Source organism: Martes martes, assembly GCF_963455335.1.
Source record: "Martes martes genome assembly, chromosome: 11".
In the NCBI taxonomy this organism is placed as follows: domain Eukaryota; kingdom Metazoa; phylum Chordata; class Mammalia; order Carnivora; family Mustelidae; genus Martes; species Martes martes.
The window spans coordinates 18,658,933-18,678,592 of NC_137899.1; the positions used below are offsets into that span (position 1 = coordinate 18,658,933).

At 38.6% G+C, this 19,660-nt stretch overlaps 1 gene segment (V, D, J or C); it reads left to right on the top strand.

Annotated features, from left to right (window-relative positions):
* The window catches only part of LOC308352361 (T-cell receptor gamma chain C region C10.5-like), a 34,534-nt gene extending 20,967 nt beyond the window's left edge, over positions 1-13,567 (top strand). Inside the window, exons 5-6 of the C gene segment in view lie at positions 9,292-9,339; positions 12,027-13,567.
* Positions 13,568-19,660: the final 6,093 nt, after the last annotated feature.

Below are 19,660 nucleotides of genomic sequence, written 5' to 3' on the forward strand. Positions count from 1 at the left end.
TCTTTGGAGTAACTACCCAGTAGTTGAATTGCAGGGTCATAGGGTAGCTCTATTTTCAACTTTTTGAGGAACTTCCATACTGTTTTCCAGAGTGGCTACATGAGCTTGCATTCCCACCAACAGTGTAGGAGGGTTCCCCTTTCTCCACATCCTTGCCAGCATCTGTCTTTTCCTGACTTGTTAATTTTAGCCATTCTGACTGGTGTGAGGTGGTATCTCATTGTGGTTTTGCTTTGTATTTCCCTGATGCCAAATGATGGTGAGTACTTTTTCATGTGTCTGTTGGCCTTCTGGATTTCTTCTTTGCAGAAATGTCTGTTTATGTACTCTGCCCATTTCTTGATTGGACTATTTGCTCTTTGGGTGTTGAATTTGATAAGTTCTTTATAGATTTTGGATACTAGCCCTTTATCTGATATGTCATTTGCAAATATCTTCTCCCATTCTGTCAGTTGTCCTTTGGTTTTGTTGACTGTTTCCTTTGCTGTGCAAAAGATTTTGATCTTGATGAAGTCCCAAAAGTTCATTTTTGCCCTTGCTTCCCTTGTCTTTGGTGATGTTTCTAGGAAGAAGTTGCTGGGGCTGAGGTCAAAGAGGTTGCTTCCTGTGTTCTCCTCAAGGATTTTGATGGATTCCTTTCTCACATTGAGGTCTTTCATCCATTTGGAGTCTATTTTTGGGTGTGGTGTAAGAAAATGGTACAGTTTCTTTTTTCTGCATGTGGCTGTCCAATTTTCCCAACACCATTTGTTGAAGAAACTGTCTTTTTTCCGTTGGACATTCTTTCCTGCTTTGTTGAAAATTAGTTGACCATAGAGTTGAGGGTCTATTTCTGTTCCATTGATCTGTTGGTCTATTCTGTTCCATTGATCTATGTGTCTGTTTTTGTGCCAGTACCGTATTGTCTTGATGATGACAGCTTTGTAATAGAGCTTGAAGTCTGGAATTGTGATGTCACCAACTTTGGCTTTCTTTTTCAACATTCCTCTGGCTATTTGGGATCTTTTCTTTTCTTTTTTTTTTTTTAAGATTTTATTTATTTGACAGAGAGAGAGATTACAAGTAGGCAGAGAGGCAGGCAGAGAGAGGGAGAAGCAGGCTCCCCACTGAGCAGAGAGCTGGATGCGGGGCTTAATCCCAGGACCCTGGGGTCATGACCTGAGCCAAAGGCAGAGGCTTTAACCCACTGAGCTACCCAGGCACCCCTATTTGGGATCTTTTCTGGTTCCATATAAGTTTTAGGATTATTTGTCCCATTTCTTTGAAAAAAGTTGATGGTATTTTGATAGGGATTGCATAAAATGTGTAGATTGCTTTAGGTAGCATAGACATTTTCATAATATTTGTTCTTCCAATCCATGAGCATGGAATGTTTTTCCATTTCTTTATGTCTTCCTCAATTTCTTTCATGAGTACCCTATAGTTTTCTGAGTATAGATACTTTGCCTCTTTGGTTAGGTTTATTCCTAGGTATCTTATGGTTTGGGGTGCAATTATAAGTGGGATCAACTCCTCAATTTCTCTTTCTTCTGTCTTGTTGTTCGTGTATAGAAATGCAATTGATTTCTGTGCATTGATTTTATATTCTGACACTTTACTGAATTCCTGTATGAGTTCTAGAAGTTTTGGGGTGGAGTCTTTTGGGTTTTCCACATAAAGTATCATATCATCTGCAAAGAGTGAGAGTTTTATTTCTTTGCCAGTTCGGATGCCTTTTACTTCTTTTTGATGTCTGATTGCTGAGGCCAGGACTTCTAGTTCATACTATATTGAATAGCAGTGGTGATAGTGGACAGCCCTGCTGTGTTCCTGGGCTTAGGCTCTCAGTTTTTCTCCATTGAGAATGATATTCGTTGTGGGTTCTCATAGATGGCTATCACAATATTGAGGTATGTACCCTCTACCCCTACAATGTGAAGGGTTTTGATCAAGAAAGGATGCTTTCCTTTGTCAAATGCTTTTTCAGCATTTATTGAGAGCATCCTATGGTTCTTGTTCTTTATTTTATTAATGTATTGTCTCACGTTGACTGATTTGTGGATGCTGAACCAAACTTGCAGCCCAAGAATAAATCTCACTTGGTCATGATGAATAATCCTTTTAATGTACCATTAGGTCCTATTGGTTAGAATTTTGGTGAGGATTTTTGCATCCATGTTCATCATGAATATTGGTCTGTAATTCTCCTTTTTGATGGGGTCTTTGGTTTTGGGATTAAGGTAATGCTAGCCTCCTAAAATGAGTTTGGAAGTTTTCCTTCCATTTCTATTTTTTGGGACAAGAATGGGTATTAGTTCTTCTTTAAATGTTTGGTAGAATTCCCCTGGAAAGCCATCTGGCCCAGGGATCTTTTTGGTTGGGAGATTTTTGATTACAGCTTCAATCTCCTTACTGGTTACGGGTCTGTTCAGGATTTCTCTTTCTTCCTGGTTCAGTTTTGGTAGTTTAGAAATCTCTAGGAATGCATCCATTTCTTCCAGATTGTCTAATTTGCTCGTGTATAATTGCTCATAATATGCTCTTATAATTGTTTGTATTTCTTTGGTGTTGGTTATGATCTCTCCTCTTTCATTCATGATTTTATTAATTTGGGTCCTTTCTCTTTTCTTTTTGAAAGTCTGGCCAGGTGTTTATCTATATTAATAATTCTTTCAAGGAACCAGCTCCTAGTTTCAGTGATCTGTTCTACTGTTCTTTTGGTTTCTGTTTCATTGTTTTCTGCTCTGATCTTTATTTCTCTTCTCCTGCTGGGCTTAGACTTTATTTACTGCTCTTTCTCCAGCTGCTTTAGGTGTAGGGTTAGGTTGTGTATTTGAGACCTTTCTTGTTCCTTGAGAAAGACTTGCATTGCTATATACTTTCCTCTCAGGACCACATTTGTTCTGTCCCAAAGATTTTGAACAGGATGCTTATTAGCTTTCATGTATTTGAGTTCTTTCCAACTTCCCTCTTGTAGTTTAGTTCTAGTTTCAAAGCATTGTGGTCTGAAAATATGCGGGGAATGATCCTAATCTTTTGGTACTGGTTGAGACCAGATTTGTGACCTAGGATGTGATCTATTCTGGAGAATGTTCCATTTGCACTAAAGAAGAATGTGTATTCTGTTGCTTTGGGATGGAATGTTCTGAATATATCTGTGATGTCCATCTGGTCCAATGTGTCATTTAAAGCCTTTATTTCCTTGTCGATCTTTGCTTAGAGGATCTGTCCATTTCAGTCAGGGGGGGTTATAATCCCCTACTATTATTGTATTGTTGTTGATGTGTTTCTTTGATTTCATTATTAATTGGTTTATATAATTGGCTGCCCCCATGTTAGGGGTATAGATATTATAAATTTTTAAATCTTCTTGTTGGACAGACCCTTTAAGTATGATATAGTGTCTTTCCTCATCTCTTATTATAGTCTTTGGCTTAAAATATAATTTATCTCATACAAGGATTGCCACCCCAGCTCCTTTTGAAGTCCTTTAATATGGTAATTATTTTCCACCCCCTCACTTTAAATCTGGAGGTGTCTTTGGGTCTAAAATGGGTTTCTTGCAGACAGCATATCGATAGCTCTTGATTTTGTGTCTTTTTTTTTAAATTTTTTATTTCTTTTCAGTGTAACAGTATTCATTGTTTTTTCACCACACCCAGTGCTCCATGCAATCTGTGCCCTCCCTAATACCCACCACCTGGTTCCCCCAACCTCCCACCCTCTGCCTCTTCAAAACTCTCAGGTTGTTTTTCAGAGTCCATAGTCTCTCATGGTTCACCTCCCCTTCCAATTTCCCTCAACTCCCTTCTCCTCTCCATCTACCCTTGTCCTCCATATTATGTGTTATGCTCCACAAATAAGTGAAACCATATGATAATTGACTCTCTCTGCTTGACTTATTTCACTCAGCATAATCTCTTCCAGTCCCATTCATGTTGATACAAAAGTTGGGTATTCATCCTTTCTGATGGAGGCATAATACTCCATAGTGTATATGGACCACATCTTCCTTATCCATTCGTCTGTTGAAGGGCATCTTGGTTCTTTCCACAGTTTGGCGACCGTGGCCATTGCTGCTATAAACATTGGGGTACAGATGGCCCTTCTTTTCACTACACCTGTATCTTTGGGGTAAATACCCAGTAGTGCACTTGCAGGGTCATAAGGAAGCTCTATTTTTAATTTCTTGCGGAATCTCCACACTGTTCTCCAAAGTGGCTGCACCAACTTGCATTCCCACCAACAGTGTAAGAGGGTTCCCCTTTCTCCACATCCTCTCCAACACACATTGTTTCCTGTCTTGCTAATTTTGGCCATTCTAACTGGTGTAAGGTGGTATCTCAATGTGGTTTTAATTTGAATCTCCCTGATGGCTAGTGATGATGAACATTTTTCATGTGTCTGATAGCCATTTGTATGTCTTCATTGGAGAAGTGACTGTTCATATCTTCTGCCCATTTTTTAATATGATTGTCTGTTTTGTGTGTGTTGAGTTTGAGAAGTTCTTTATAGATCCTGGATATCAACCTTCTGTCTATACTATCATTTGCAAATATCTTCTCCCATTCCGTGGGTTGCCTCTTTGTTTTGTTGACTGTTTCCTTTGCTGTGCAGAAGCTTTTGATCTTGATGAAGTCCCAAAAGTTCATTTTCGCTTTTGTTTCCATCGCCTTTGGAGACATATCTTGAAAGAAGTTGCTGTGGCTGATATCAAAGAGGTTACTGCTTATGTTCTCCTCGAGGATTCTGATGGATTCCTGTCTCATGTTGAGGTCTTTTATCCATTTCGAGTTTATCTTTGTGCACGGTGTAAGAGAATGGTCGAGTTTCATTCTTCTACATATAGTTGTCCAGTTTTCCCAGCACCATTTATTGAAGAGACTGTCTTTTTTCCACTGGATATTTTTTCCTGTTTTGTCGAAGATTATTTGACCATAGAGTTGAGGGTCCATATCTGGGCTCTCTACTCTGTTCCACTGGTCTATGTGTCTGTTTTTATGCCAGTACCATGCTGTCTTGGTGATCACAGCTTTGTAGTAAAGCTTGAAATCAGGTAACGTGATGCCGCCAGTTTTATTTTTGTTTTTCAACATTTCCTTAGCAATTTGGGGTCTCTTCTGATTCCATACAAATTTTAGGATTATTTGCTCCAGCTCTTTGAAAAATACCGGTGGAATTTTGATCGGAATGGCATTAAAAATATAGATTGCTCTGGGCAGTATAGACATGTTAACAATGTTTATTCTTCCTATCCAAGAGCATGGAATGGTCTTCCATCTTTTTGTGTCTTCTTCAATTTCTTTCATGAGTGTTCTGTAGTTCCTCAAGTACAGATCCTTAACCTCTTTGGTTAGGTTTATTCCGAGGTATCTTATGGTTCTTGGTGCTATAGTAAATGGAGTCGATTCTCTAATTTGAACCTAAAGATACACCCAGACTGAAAGTGAAGGGTTGGAGAAGCATCTTTCATGCCAATGGGCCTCAAAAGAAGGCCGGGGTAGTGATTCTCATATTAGATAAATTAGATTTTAAACTAAAGATGGTAGTCAGAGATACAGAAGGACACTACATAATTCTTAAAGGGACTATCCACCAAGATGATCTAACAATTGTAAATATCTATGCCTCCAATATGGGAGCAGCCAATTACATAAGAAAACTATTAATCAAGATAAAGAGTCATATTGATATGAATACATTAATAGTAGGAGATCTTAACACGCCTCTGTCAGAAATAGATCATCAAAGCAGAAAATCAATAAAGAAACAAGAGCATTAAATGACACATTGGACCAGATGGACCTCATAGATATATACAGAACATTCCACCCTTAAACAACAGAATACTCATTCTTCTCAAGTGCACATGGAACCTTCTCCAGAATAGACCACATACTGGGTCACAAATCAGGACTCAACTGATACCAAAAGACTGAGATTATTCCCTGCATATTCTCAGATCATAATGCTTTGAAACTGGAACTCAATCACAAGGATAGCTCTTGTTTTATTATCCATTCTGATGCCCTGTGTCTTTTAATGGGGGCATTTAGCCCATTTACATTCAGGGTACCTATTGGGAGATATGAATTTAGTGCCATTATATTGCCTGTTGGGTGACTGTTACTGTATAATGTCTCTGTTCTTTTCTGGTCTGTTACTTTTAGGCTCTCTATTTGCTTAGAGGACTCTTTTCAATATTTCCTGTAGGCTTGGTTTGGTGTTTGCAAATTCTTTTAGCTTTTGTTTGCCCTGGAAGCTTTTTATTTCTCCTTCTATTTTCAATGAGAGCTTGCTGGGTATAATATTCTTGGTTGCATATTTTTCTCATTTGGTGCTCTGAATATATCATGCTAGTCCTTTCTGGTGTGCCAGGTCTCTGTGGATAGGTCTGCTGCTAATAGTGGTATTTCTACCACTGTAAGCTACAGACCTCTTGTCCTGAGCTGCTTTCAGGATTTTCTCTTTGTCTCTGAGACTTTAAGTTTTACTATTAGATGACAGGGTGTAGACCTATTTTTATTGATTTTGAGGGGGGTTCTCTGTGCCTCCTGGATTTTGATGCCTGTTTCCTTCCCCAAATTAGGGAGGTTATCTGCTATAATTTGCTCCAATATACCTTCTGCCCCCTCTCTCTTTCTTCTTCTTCTGGGATCCTAATTATTCTAGTACTATTTCGTCTTATGGTATCATTTATTCCTTGAGTTCTCCCCTTGTGATTCCATAGTTGTTTCACTCTCTTTTCCTCAGTTTCTTTATTCTCCATCATTTGGTCTTATATTTCACTAATTATCTCTTCTGCCTCATTTTTCCTAGCAGTAATAGCCTCCATTTTTTATTGCACCTCATTAATAGCTTTTTTAAATTTCAACTTGGTTGTATTTGTTTTTATTTTCTAAGAAAGGCATTCTCTAATATCTTCTATGCTTTTTTCAAGCCCAGCTAGCATCTTTAGAATCATCATGCCGAACTCTAGTTCTGACATCTTACTTCTGACATCTTACTAATGTCCATATTGATTAGGTCTAGCAGTCAGTTCTGCCTCTTATTCTTTTTTTTTTTTTTGAGGTGAGTTTTTCTGTCTTGTTGTTTTGTCCAGAGAAAAATAGATGAATGAGAGAACAAAATGCCAAAAGGTAACAATGAACCCAGAAGAATATACACTAATCAAATCAGAAGATACCATCTATAAAATGGTCACTTTTCTGTTCATAGAATTGTTGCTATTCTCTTTGATCTCCTGTTTAGTTTGTAGGTGTTCAGAATTCTAAATTCAGAATTTAGCTGAATTCCTTGGACCAGATGAAACTTAGATCTCCTACTCCTCTGCCATCTTGCTCCTCCATACCTTCCTCAGCATATTTCTAATGCTAATGCTTATAAGTTTTTTGTTTGTTGTTTTTGGTTTTTTGATGAAATATATAAAACATGGAAGCACAAAACAGGGAAGGAATTTTGAAGAGAGATAAAATTAATCTGGTCCAAGTTTTCAACCAACATTGATTAAGAATGTGAAACTAGAATACACATAGATTTAATTTGAAAAATTGTTATCTGAATGTTTAAACCTCAATAAATGGTGGTAAGTGATTTATATTTATTTTTTAATGAGCAAAGTCACTGTATGCAAAAGAAAGATGCTTTCAAGACACTAAAAAACCAGTTCTTGAGGATATTTTAACATCTAAACACGATTATGTAAATATTTTTGTTCTTGAGATTTACACAAAAGTCTATAGCTCAGATTCATTTTTTTAAAGCATACCAAAATAAGATTATGTGAAGTGAATAATTTGCATAACAGAACCATATCTGGAGAGAACACATCAAGGAGAAAAATAATGAACATGCTAAGACTCTCTTCTTCCATCCAACAGTCAATGATTTTTTTTTTTAATGTTCAGTTGGCCAATATATAGTACATCATTAGATTTTGATGTAGTATTCAATAATTCATTAGTTGCATATAACACCCAGTGCTCATCACAACATGTGCCCTCCTTGATTCCCATCATCCAGCTACCCCATCCTTCTACCCCTCTCCTCTGAAACCCTCAATCTGTTTCCCAGAGTCCAAAGTCTCTCATGGTTTGTCTCCCTCTCTGATCTCTACAAGCAAATAATCCAGTCAATGATCTCTTTAAGGAATTTTGGTTTTGTATGCATATCGGGTTTTTGCTTTAATTTTTATTTTTGAGGGTTTTTTTTTTTTTACACTATAGAGTAATATAACCCTCACCTCAGTTTTATATATTCAGAAAACCTATGATTATCCCTTGTCCAGTCTTTCTGTCCCTGGAAAGAAGCACACTGAAATGCTGAGCTTCTTTAATAAAAAGGTCATTTTCTATGAGTAATTATGATAGGAGAAGAGATAATGCCTGAGACTCCACTATGGTGGAATCATATGAATTTCTATGGATTGTTTTACAAGGTACTTTCCACATGTTCTAGCTCATCTAAACCCTCATAATGGAACATTGAGTGCTGGCTCTGCCAATCACTGGTATGACTCCCAGCAAGTTATTTAGACTTTCTAAACCTCATTTCTTCATGACTAACATGAATACAGCTCACATCAGTGTCACTAGGGAATCAGATGACCTAATACATGTGAATCTTTCACATACTTCCTTGAATAGTAATAATCATTCAATAGGTATTGGCTTTCATTAGTATTATTATCATGTCCACAAACACCACCACTCCAAAAAATCATGTGCATGAGTTGGGGATATTGGGAACATGTGTGCTTTGGAAAGGTGGGACCTCTTTCTTCTGCTTAGATGGGGAATTTACCTATTCCACACTCCTCCCAAAATGTAATATTCTGCTGTGCATTCTAGGGTTGGATGAATTCATTTTGGTAATAACCCTTCATGTTATCAGTGGGTGCTGAGGAATATATAGCAGCCACTGTTTCAGTTATTTTTTTCCATTTAACAAGAATTTATAGAACACCTACTGTGTAGCAAGCACTGTGCTGGGAGCTATGAGCACAGAGGGAAAACAAGATAGTCCTAGACATTAAGTTGTGAGAAAAGAAGGAAAAATGCATCATTTATGAACTTCAACAGCTTCATGTGCAGAAATACAATAAATTAATTGATCTACTAGCTTACACAGACTCAGAACAATCAGTTCTGGAATTGTGGGGCTCATATTAGTAATGGCTCTCTCCTCTCTGTTTACATATTCTATCATCTACCTATCTATTTATATACCATCCATCTATCCATCCACAAAACAGACAACATATCAAATAATGAATATAAACAATTTAATAATACTTGTCTTTATTTCTTTTAGAGCTCTCTGCTATTACATCTAGAAAAGCTTCCCTGAAAGATGAAACTGGTAAGTTTTTGTCTATATTTGCTTTTAGTTATGCTATAGCATTTTTTCCTCCTGATCAACTTAACTTTTGAAATTCCCTGGCTTCAGGGAGACACCTCAGAATGGCTGGATCTTGCAAAATACACTGAGTTATATTTTAAGTCAATCCATCATTTCTCGGGAGTCATTTTCACACAGTAAATGCTGGTTTTGGTGTGAGAGGACTATAAATTAGGGGTACAGTGATGTACTCTGAATTCTTTCTGCAATGGACTCCATTCACTTCTGTGGCCTTTGTTTCTACTGACTGAGGAAAACATGTTGCTTCTGGATATTTTTAAGTTTTTGGTCTTGTTGGTGGTTAATAACATGAATTGACACTGAGAGTGTCTTATACATGGGGCATTGTACTGCACTGTGAGTCCATGTTGTTTGATTCTCTTAATATTCACTGTGAAGGATTTTATCCCCATTTTACACAGTAGGGGGGGGCAAGGACCTAAAATTAATTCTGTCCCTTGCACCATGCCACACAGTGATCTGGGGCTTCAACCCAGATCTTCTGAATTGGGAGTTCAAATACTTACTGGATTCTTATTCTTTCTCTAATTCCCAAAGCCAAGGCCCTGAGACAGGTGCACACATGGGGAGGGGGGTGTAAGTGCAGGGCTTCACGTACCACAGACTGGAAATTAACCCCAGTCTTTTACTTTTTAGTTTCATGAATGTGGGTACAGTAGTTACATTTTCCAGAAAGCAGAATAACACAAATAATGTCTCACTCAGTTATTGAAGACATAAGGTCACCTTTGTAGAATGTCTAGCATAAGGTATCTCATTTAGCTGTCACATTGTAAGTACTGGTTTCTGGCCCTTTCTACTACAAGAAGCTACAAGAAACTACAAGAAGCACTGGCTCTAGCCTTGCTGATTTTCCCCCTCCCTGTCCAATCTCAAGGATCCTCTAGACCTCAGCTAACATATTACCAAACCAAAGGCAAGGAGCAATGAGCACAGCACCACTTGATGTCCTTTTCCACAGTAAGGTTTAATGATTCTTGAGTTCTTACTCTTTTGGAGAGTAAAAAAAAAAAAAAAAAAAAAAAAAACACACATTAAAAACACATTAAACACATTAAAAAAAAATTTCCAGGTGCACCTGGGTGGCTCAATTGGTTAAGGGTCTGCCTTCAGCTCAGGATATGATCCCAGGGTCTTGGAGTTGAATTCCCATGTTGGGCTCCCTGCTCAGTGGGGAGCCTGCTTCTCCCTTTCCCTCTGCAGTTCCCCCTGCCTGTGCTCTCTGGTTCTTTCTCTCTCTTTGATAAAATAAAATAAAATAAAATAAAATAAAATAAAAGTCTTAAAAAAAAAAAAAGAAATTTCCAGATGAACAGACTCAAGACCCAGCCTAGTGGTTCATTGAATGGCCAGTCTGGTTCACCATCATTGTCATTAATTTCTTGACATCATATATTTCTTACAAAACCTCAAAGGATAAAAAATGCAATTATCATATAATATCATAGATACAATGAGGGTATTCAGGAAAGACAAGGGAGTGAGTTTGACCTCTTAAAGTTGCAGAGAATTTGGATTTGCCCCTTTCTTCCATTTTATTTTATTATTTCTTCAAGACTTTATTTAAATTTCAGTTATTTAATATAAGGGTAATATTAGTTTCAGGTGTACAATATGATTTAACACTTCCATACATCACCCTGTGCTCATCACAACTAATGCCCTCTTTACTAAAACCTCCCACCCATCCTACCATGAACACAACCAAATTTGTACCCCTGAGAGTAATCTCAGTAATGGCTAAGATGCTTCTAAATCAACAATTCATCTTTATATTTATGCTTAACTTTTGTTGTTGAGGGTATTTATTACACGTGGAGGTATAGAAATACAGAGTAGGTAAGAATGTGTTCTTTTTTTAAGATTTTATTTATTTATTTGACACAGAGAGAGACATCAAGAGAGGGAACACAAGTAAGGGGAGTGGGAGAGGGAGAAGCAGGGGAGCCAAGTGCAGGGATCAATCCTAGGCCCCTGGGGTCATGACTGAGCCAAAGGCAGATGCTTAATTATTGAATCACCCAGGCTCCGCAAGAATGTGTTCTTGAACATTATGTTGCTGGGATTAAAATCTGGCTTGTGGTACTTACTAACTGTATACATCAGGAAAATTAGTTCTCTGTTCTCAATTAATTTGTAAAATGGCAATGAAAATAATAATCTCCTAGGTTATTGAAAAATTAAGTAAGTTTAAAGTTTTGCACACAAACCTCTCAAATTAGTCTGTAGTTTAGTTAGTGGTTAAAGCATATTAGCGATTATTATTACTTAGAGACATGGTGGGGATGAAGAAATGGTAAAAGCTATTTTTTCACCAATGTTTTTTTCAGGTTGACTCATTCATCTAAGATATAACCTTACTTCTTAATACTTTGGAATGTTCTTAGTGAACCTCTGATGTTGATTGACTTTATCTGCAAGCTGGATTATGAGTTATTTGGTGGTGGTGGTAATGGTGGTGGTGCTGGTGATGTTGATGGTGTAGACATTTACTACCAGGTTTTGCTGTTGTGGGAACATCGCTTCAACCTAAGTCATCAGAAATGTATAATGTGACCCATCTCCCATTAATAAGTTATAGCCCTTCAAAAGAACAGAAGGTAAAACTAATAAATGACCTATTTTAGACACCCTGCAGGTGCAGCTCATGAACACCTCTGCCTACTACACCTACCTTCTCCTCCTCTTCAAGAACCTGATCTACTTCACCATCATTGCCTTCTATCTGCTTGGGATACCAGCACTCTGTGGCAATGGGAAGAGCTTCTAGCATATGGTGGCATCAGGTGTCCACTTGTCTTCATTGGCTATTGTTGCCTAAAGCATCATCTGAGTATATAATGGGGCATTCTGGGTTTGGGTTATTTCAGTTCACATGTGTCTTTCTATTGTGTCATTATTGCAGAATGATCTTACAAACAATTGGGCAAGCAGAAAAGTTCACTCTGCAGCAAGAACAACTTCTGCCATGACTTAAGCATAGGGTCAGGGGGTTATCCACAGGGGCTTCAACACTGTTCTCTCCTTAATGTCTGCCAGCTCCTCAGAGCCACCTGTGCCTCTGAGTTTAGCCAACACAGAGCTTCTAGGTGCATCTCCTGGAGCTCTTTAACCAGATAATTCCTTCAAAACCTTTTATTTTACACATCTGGAAACTGACATCTTTGCTTTCATTATAGGCACAATAAAAACAATCAAAAGTCTACTTTTGCATCTCTGTACTTTCATTTGGGGCAATCTGAGAGGCCAAGGTAAGGGACAGCATGACAAATGAGCTTTCAAATTCAGAACTGGTTGTAATATTGGTCAATACCACATTTCAAATCTTTCCCTGAGATAGTACTTATGAAGCCTTCTTTAGGGCACCCACCCCAGCGGGGCCATAGCCAGTGAAGGTGCCCAGGTTATTTCTCCTTCAAAGGTGAACAGATTCAGACCCACTTGGTTTGAAACATTCTGGTAGTGACAGCATAACACTGTCGCATGACAGGCAGGTGTACTCAGACCCATGTTTCCTAATCTCACAAGAACCCCATTAGAGCCCCACCAACACTGAAAAAGTAGAGTAGTAGAGGAGTTAAGTGCATGAACTCTGAACCTGCCAAGTACCTGGGTTTAAATCTTGAGTCTATAGCTATTTGAACTGTCTATGCCGCAACTTTCTCATTTATAAAATGAAGATATGTTATGCCCCATCTCCTGGAGTTGTGTAGATGAGATAGTTAATTTTGTTGAATATATACGAATCTTCAACAACATTAGCATCTACTGTTGGCAGTTCTACTTTAGAAATAAGAGAAAACACACCTGCTTGCACACCCTTATGGTATGCACTAAGATTTACATGCAATACCATACCACTATTTACAACAGCCCCAAATTAAATCAAATGCCCAATAAGAAACTAAAAAAATAAAATAAATAATGTTGTATGATGGGCTAGTATGCATCTACACAAAAATATAGATTGTTGAAGAAATGGACAATTAATCAGAAAGTATTATTGAGGTGGTAGCTGGCTGATTCAGTTTAAAGAATGAGAGATTTTCGATCTCAGGTTTGTAAATTCTTAAGAACTTACATTCATTGTAAATTCATTGTAGAGATTACATAAATAAATAAAAACTAAAAATGACATTTTAGAGATTACATAAATAAATAAAGTTTTAAAAGAGATTGTAGGGTTACCTTGTGCCGGTCGCAGGCTGGGTGGGCTCGGAGCGCGGCCGGAGGCCACGGAGACAAAAGTGACCCGGCGCTTTTCTCCAGCTCCAGCAATTGACTGCTTTCCTCGAGGCGTGACCGCAAGCCAGGGAGGCGGGGCTGTTGGGCGCTTTGCTCTGAGAGCGCACTGAGGAGCGGAACCCCAAGCTCTCGGCTCCTCCGGGCCGGAGACTGGGCGGCCGCCATCTTCATTCCCGTCCTCCGAAACTCTATGGAAAGCGCTCAGGGAACAAAAGCTCCCGAAAGCAAACCCGAGCGGATTCCTTAGCCCGGCCCCTGGCAAGGGCGGTGCAATTCCGCCTGCGGCAAAGACACTTGACAATCACTACAACAGGCCGCTCCCCCAGAAGATCAACAAGAAACCCATCCAAAACCAACTTCGCTCACCAAGAACAGCGGAATTCCACAGCAGGAGAAAGCAAATCTTATCTGGACAAAATGACAAGGCGGAAAAACTCACCTCAAAAAAAAGAACAAGAGGCCGTACCGAAGGCTGGAGACCTAATCAATACGGACATTGGTAACATGACAGATCTAGAGTTCAGAATGACAATTCTCAAGGTTCTAGCCGGGCTCGAAAAAGGCATAGAAGATATTAGAGAAACCCTCTCCGGAGAGATAAAAGCCCTTTCTGGAGAAATAAAAGAACTAAAATCTAACCAAGTTGAAATCAAAAAAGCTATTCATGAGGTGCAATCAAAAATGGAAGCTCTCACTGCCAGGATAAATGAGGCAGAAGAAAGAATTAGTGACATAGAAGACCAAATGATAGAGAATAAAGAAGCTGAGGAAAAGAGAGACAAACAAATACTGGACCACGAGGAGAGAATTCGAGAGATAAGTGACACCATAAGACGACACAACATTAGAATAATTGGGATTCCAGAAGAAGAAGAAAGAGAGAGGGGAGCAGAAGGTATATTGGAGACAATTATTGGAGAGAATTTCCCTAATATGGCAAAGGGAACAAACATCAAAATCCAGGAGATGCTAAGAACGCCCCTCAAAATCAATAAAAATAGGTCCACACCTCGTCACCTGATAGTAAAATTTACAAGTCTTAGCGACAAAGAGAAACTCCTGAAAGCAGCCCGGGAAAAGAAGTCTGTAACATACAAGGGTAAAAACATTAGATTGGCAGCGGACCTATCCACAGAGACCTGGCAGGCCAGAAAGAACTGGCATGATATATTCAGAGCACTAAACGAGAAAAACATGCAGCCAAGAATAGTATATCCGGCTAGGCTATCATTGAAAATAGAAGGAGAGATAAAGAGCTTCCAGGACAAACAAAAGCTGAAAGAATTTGCAAACACCAAACCAGCTCTACAGGAAATATTGAAAGGGGTCCTCTAAGCAAAGAGAGACCCTAAAAGGAGTAGATCAGAAAGAAACAGAGACAATATACAGTAACAGTCAACTTACAGGCAATACAATAGCACTAAATTCATATCTCTCAATAGTTACCCTGAATGTTAATGGGCTCAATGCCCCAATCAAAAGACACAGGGTATCAGAATGGATAAAAAAACAAAACCCATCAATATGCTGCCTACAAGAAACTCATTTTAGACCCGAAGACACCTCCAGATTTAAAGTGAGGGGGTGGAAAACAATGTACCATGCTAACGGACATCAGAAGAAAGCTGGGGTGGCAATCCTTATATCAGATCAATTCGATTTTAAGCCAAAGACTATAATAAGAGATGAGGAAGGACACTATATCATACTCAAAGGGTCTGTCCAACAAGAAGATCTAACAATCTTAAATATCTATGCCCCTAACATGGGAGCAGCCAACTATATAAACCAATTAATAACAAAATCAAAGAAATACATCGACAGTAATACAATAATAGCGGGGGACTTTAACACTCCCCTCACTGAAATGGACAGATCATCTAAGCAAAAGATCAACAAGGAAATAAAGGCCTTAAATGACACACTGGACCAGATGGACATCACAGATATATTCAGAACATTCCATCCCAAAGCAACAGAATATACATTCTTCTCTAGTGCACATGGAACATTCTCCAGAATAGACCACATCCTGGGTCATAAATCAGGTCTCAATCGGTACCAAAAGATCGAGATCATTCCCTGCATATTTTCAGACCACAATGCTCTGAAGCTCGAACTCAATCACAAGAGGAAATTTGGAAAGAACGCAAATACATGGAGACTAAACAGCATCCTTCTAAAAAATGAATGGGTCAACCAGGAAATTAAAGAAGAATTGAAAAAATTCATGGAAACAAATGATAATGAAAACACAACAGTTCAAAATCTGTGGGACACAACAAAGGCAGTCCTGAGAGGAAAATATATAGCGGTGCAAGCCTTTCTCAAGAAACAAGAAAGGTCTCAAATACACAACCTAACCCTACACCTAAAGGAGCTGGAGAGAGAACAAAAAAGAAAGCCTAAACCCAGCAGGAGAAGAGAAATCATAAAGATCAGAGCAGAAATCAATGAAATAGAAACTAAAAAAAAACAATAGAACAAATCAGCAAAACTAGGAGCTGGTTCTTTGAAAGAATTAATAAGATTGATAAGCCCCTGGCCAGACTTATCAAAAAGAAAAGAGAAAGGACGCAAATAAATAAAATCATGAATGAAAGAGGAGAGATCACAACCAACACCAAAGAAATACAAACAATTATAAGAACATACTACGAGCAACTCTATGGCAACAAATTTGACAACCTGGAAGAAATGGATACATTTCTAGAGATGTATAAACTACCACAACTGAACCAGGAAGAAATAGATAACCTGAACAGACCCATAACCAGTAAGGAGATTGAAACAGTCATCAAAAATCTCCAAACAAACAAAAGTCCAGGACCAGACGGCTTCCCAGGGGAATTCTACCAAACATTTAAAGAAGAATTAATTCCTATTCTCCTGAAACTGTTCCAAAAGATAGAAATGGAAGGAAAACTTCCAAACTCATTCTATGAGGCCAGCATCACCTTGATCCCAAAACCAGACAAGGATCCCACCAAAAAAGAGAATTACAGACCAATATCCTTGATGAACACAGATGCGAAAATTCTCACCAAAATACTGGCCAATAGGATCCAACAGTACATTAAAAGGATTATTCACCACGACCAAGTGGGATTTATTCCAGGGCTGCAAGGTTGGTTCAACATCCGCAAATCCATCAATGGGATACAATACATTAATAAAAGAAAGAGTAAGAACCATATGATACTTTCAATAGATGCTGAAAAAGCATTTGACAAAGTGCAGCATCCCTTCCTGATTAAAACTCTTCAAAGTGTAGGGATAGAAGGCACATACCTCAATATTATCAAAGCCATCTATGAAAAACCCACCGCAAATATCATTCTCAATGGAGAAAAACTGAAAGCTTTTCCGCTAAGGTCAGGAACACGGCAGGGATGTCCGTTATCACCACTGCTGTTCAATATAGTACTAGAAGTCCTAGCCTCAGCAATCAGACAACAAAAAGAAATTAAAGGCATCCAAATCGGCAAAGAAGAAGTCAAACTATCACTCTTTGCGGATGATGTGATAGTTTATGTGGAAAACCCAAAAGGCTCCACTCCAAAACTGCTAGAACTTATACAGGAATTCAGTAAAGTGTCAGGATATAAAGTCAATGCACAGAAATCAGTCGCATTTCTTTACACTAACAACAAGACAGAAGAAAGAGAAATCGAGGAGTCAGTCCCATTTACAATCGCACCCAAAACCATAAGATACCTAGGAATAAATCTAACCAAAGAGGCAAAGAATCTATACTCAGAAAACTACAAAGTACTCATGAAAGAAATTGAGGAAGACACAAAGAAATGGAAAAATATTCCATGCTCATGGATTGGAAGAACAAATATTGTGAAAATGTCTATTCTACCTAAAGCAATCTACACATTTAATGCAATCCCTATCAAAATCCCATCCATTTTTTTAAAGAAATAGAACAAATAATCCTAAAATTTATATGGAACCAGAAAAGACCTCGAATAGCCAAAGGAATATTGAAAAAGAAAGCCAAAGTCGGTGGCATCACAATTCCAGACTTCAAGCTCTATTACAAAGCTGTCATCATCAAGACAGTATGGTACTGGCACAAAAACAGACATATAGACCAATGGAACAGAATAGAGAGCCCAGAAATAGACCCTCAACTCTACGGTCAACTAATCTTCGACAAAGCAGGAAAAAATATCCAATGGAAAAAAGACAGCCTCTTCAACAAATGGTGCTGGGAAAATTGGACAGCCACATGCAGAAAAATGAAATTGGACTATTTCCTTACACCACACACGAAAATAGACTCAAAGTGGATGAAGGACCTCAATGTGCGAAAGGAATCTATCAAAATCCTTGAGGACAATGCAGGCAGCAACCTCTTTGACCTCAACCGCAGCAACTTCTTCCTAGGAACATCGCCAAAGGCAACAGAAGCAAGGGCAAAAATGAACTATTGGGATTTCATCAAGATCAAAAGCTTTTGCACAGCAAAGGAAACAGTGAACAAAACCAAAAGACAACTGACAGAATGGGAGAAGATATTTGCAAACGACATATCAGATAAAGGGCTAGTATCCAAAATCTATAAAGAGCTTATCAAACTCAATACCCAAAGAACAAATAATCCAGTCAAGAAATGGGCAGAGGACATGAACAGACATTTCTGCAAAGAAGACATCCAGATGGCCAACAGACACATGAAAAAATGCTCCACATCACTCGGCATCAGGGAAATACAAAGCAAAACCACAATGCGATACCACCTCACACCAGTCAGAATGGCTAAAATGAACAAGTCAAGAAATGACAGATGCTGGCGAGGATGCGGAGAGAGGGGAACCCTCCTACACTGCTGGTGGGAATGCAAGCTGGTGCAACCACTCTGGAAAACAGTGTGGAGGTTCCTCAAAAAACTGAAAATAGAGCTACCCTACGACCCAGCAATTGCACTACTGGGTATATATCCTAAAGATACAAATGTGGTGCTCCGAAGGGGCACATGCACCCGAATGTTTATAGCAGCAATGTCCACAATAGCCAAACTGTGGAAAGAGCCTAGATGTCCATCAACAGATGAATGGATAAAGAAGATGTGGTACATATACACAATGGAATACTATGCAGCCATCAAAAGACATGAAATCTTGCCATTTGCGACGACATGGATGGAACTAGAGGGTATCATGCTTAGCGAAATAAGTCAATCGGAGAAAGACAACTATCATATGATCTCTTTGATATGAGGAAGTGGAGATGCAAGGCGGGGGGGGTTGGGGGGAGGTAGGAAAAGAAAAAATGAAAAGATGGGATTGGGAGGGAGACAAACCATAAAAGACTCAATCTCAAGAAACAGACTGAGGGTTGCCTGGGGGAGGGGGGACGGGAGAGGGTGGTGGGGAAATGGACATTGGGGAGGGTATGGGCTATGATGAGTGCTGTGAAATGTGTAAACCCTGACGATTCACAGACCTGTACCCCTGGGGATAAAAATACATTATATGTTTAAAAAAAAATAAAAGAGATTGTAGAGATTACATAAATAAATAAAAACTTTTAAAAAGGGAAGTATTATTGAAGAAATAGGCATGGCAGGGTCCTACTAAAATTTTTAGATTATACGTTCACATGGTTCCAAAATTTAAACACTCTAAAAATTGAACTACAAAATTTTACCCCAACCACTGTCTCTACCTGCCCACCACTTACAGGTCACATCTTGTTTCTTGCCCATCCTTCCAGGTTTTATTTAGGCAAGTATGAACTTAGATATAAAAAAATAAACAAATACATATAGATCTAATTTTCATCCTTCTAACACACATGTAGTAATGACATACATTATCCTGCACCTCTGACTTATATACCCTTCTACTCTTTTCTATATACCCTTCTACTCCAGCTACTTACATAGCTGGAGAATATTTTATTGGTGACTATATTCTTTACAAGGTACTTTATAAGATCAGTTCCCTGTGATAGATCAGTTCCCTGTGCCAACTTATCCTGGTAGTGTTAGCACCAGTGTACA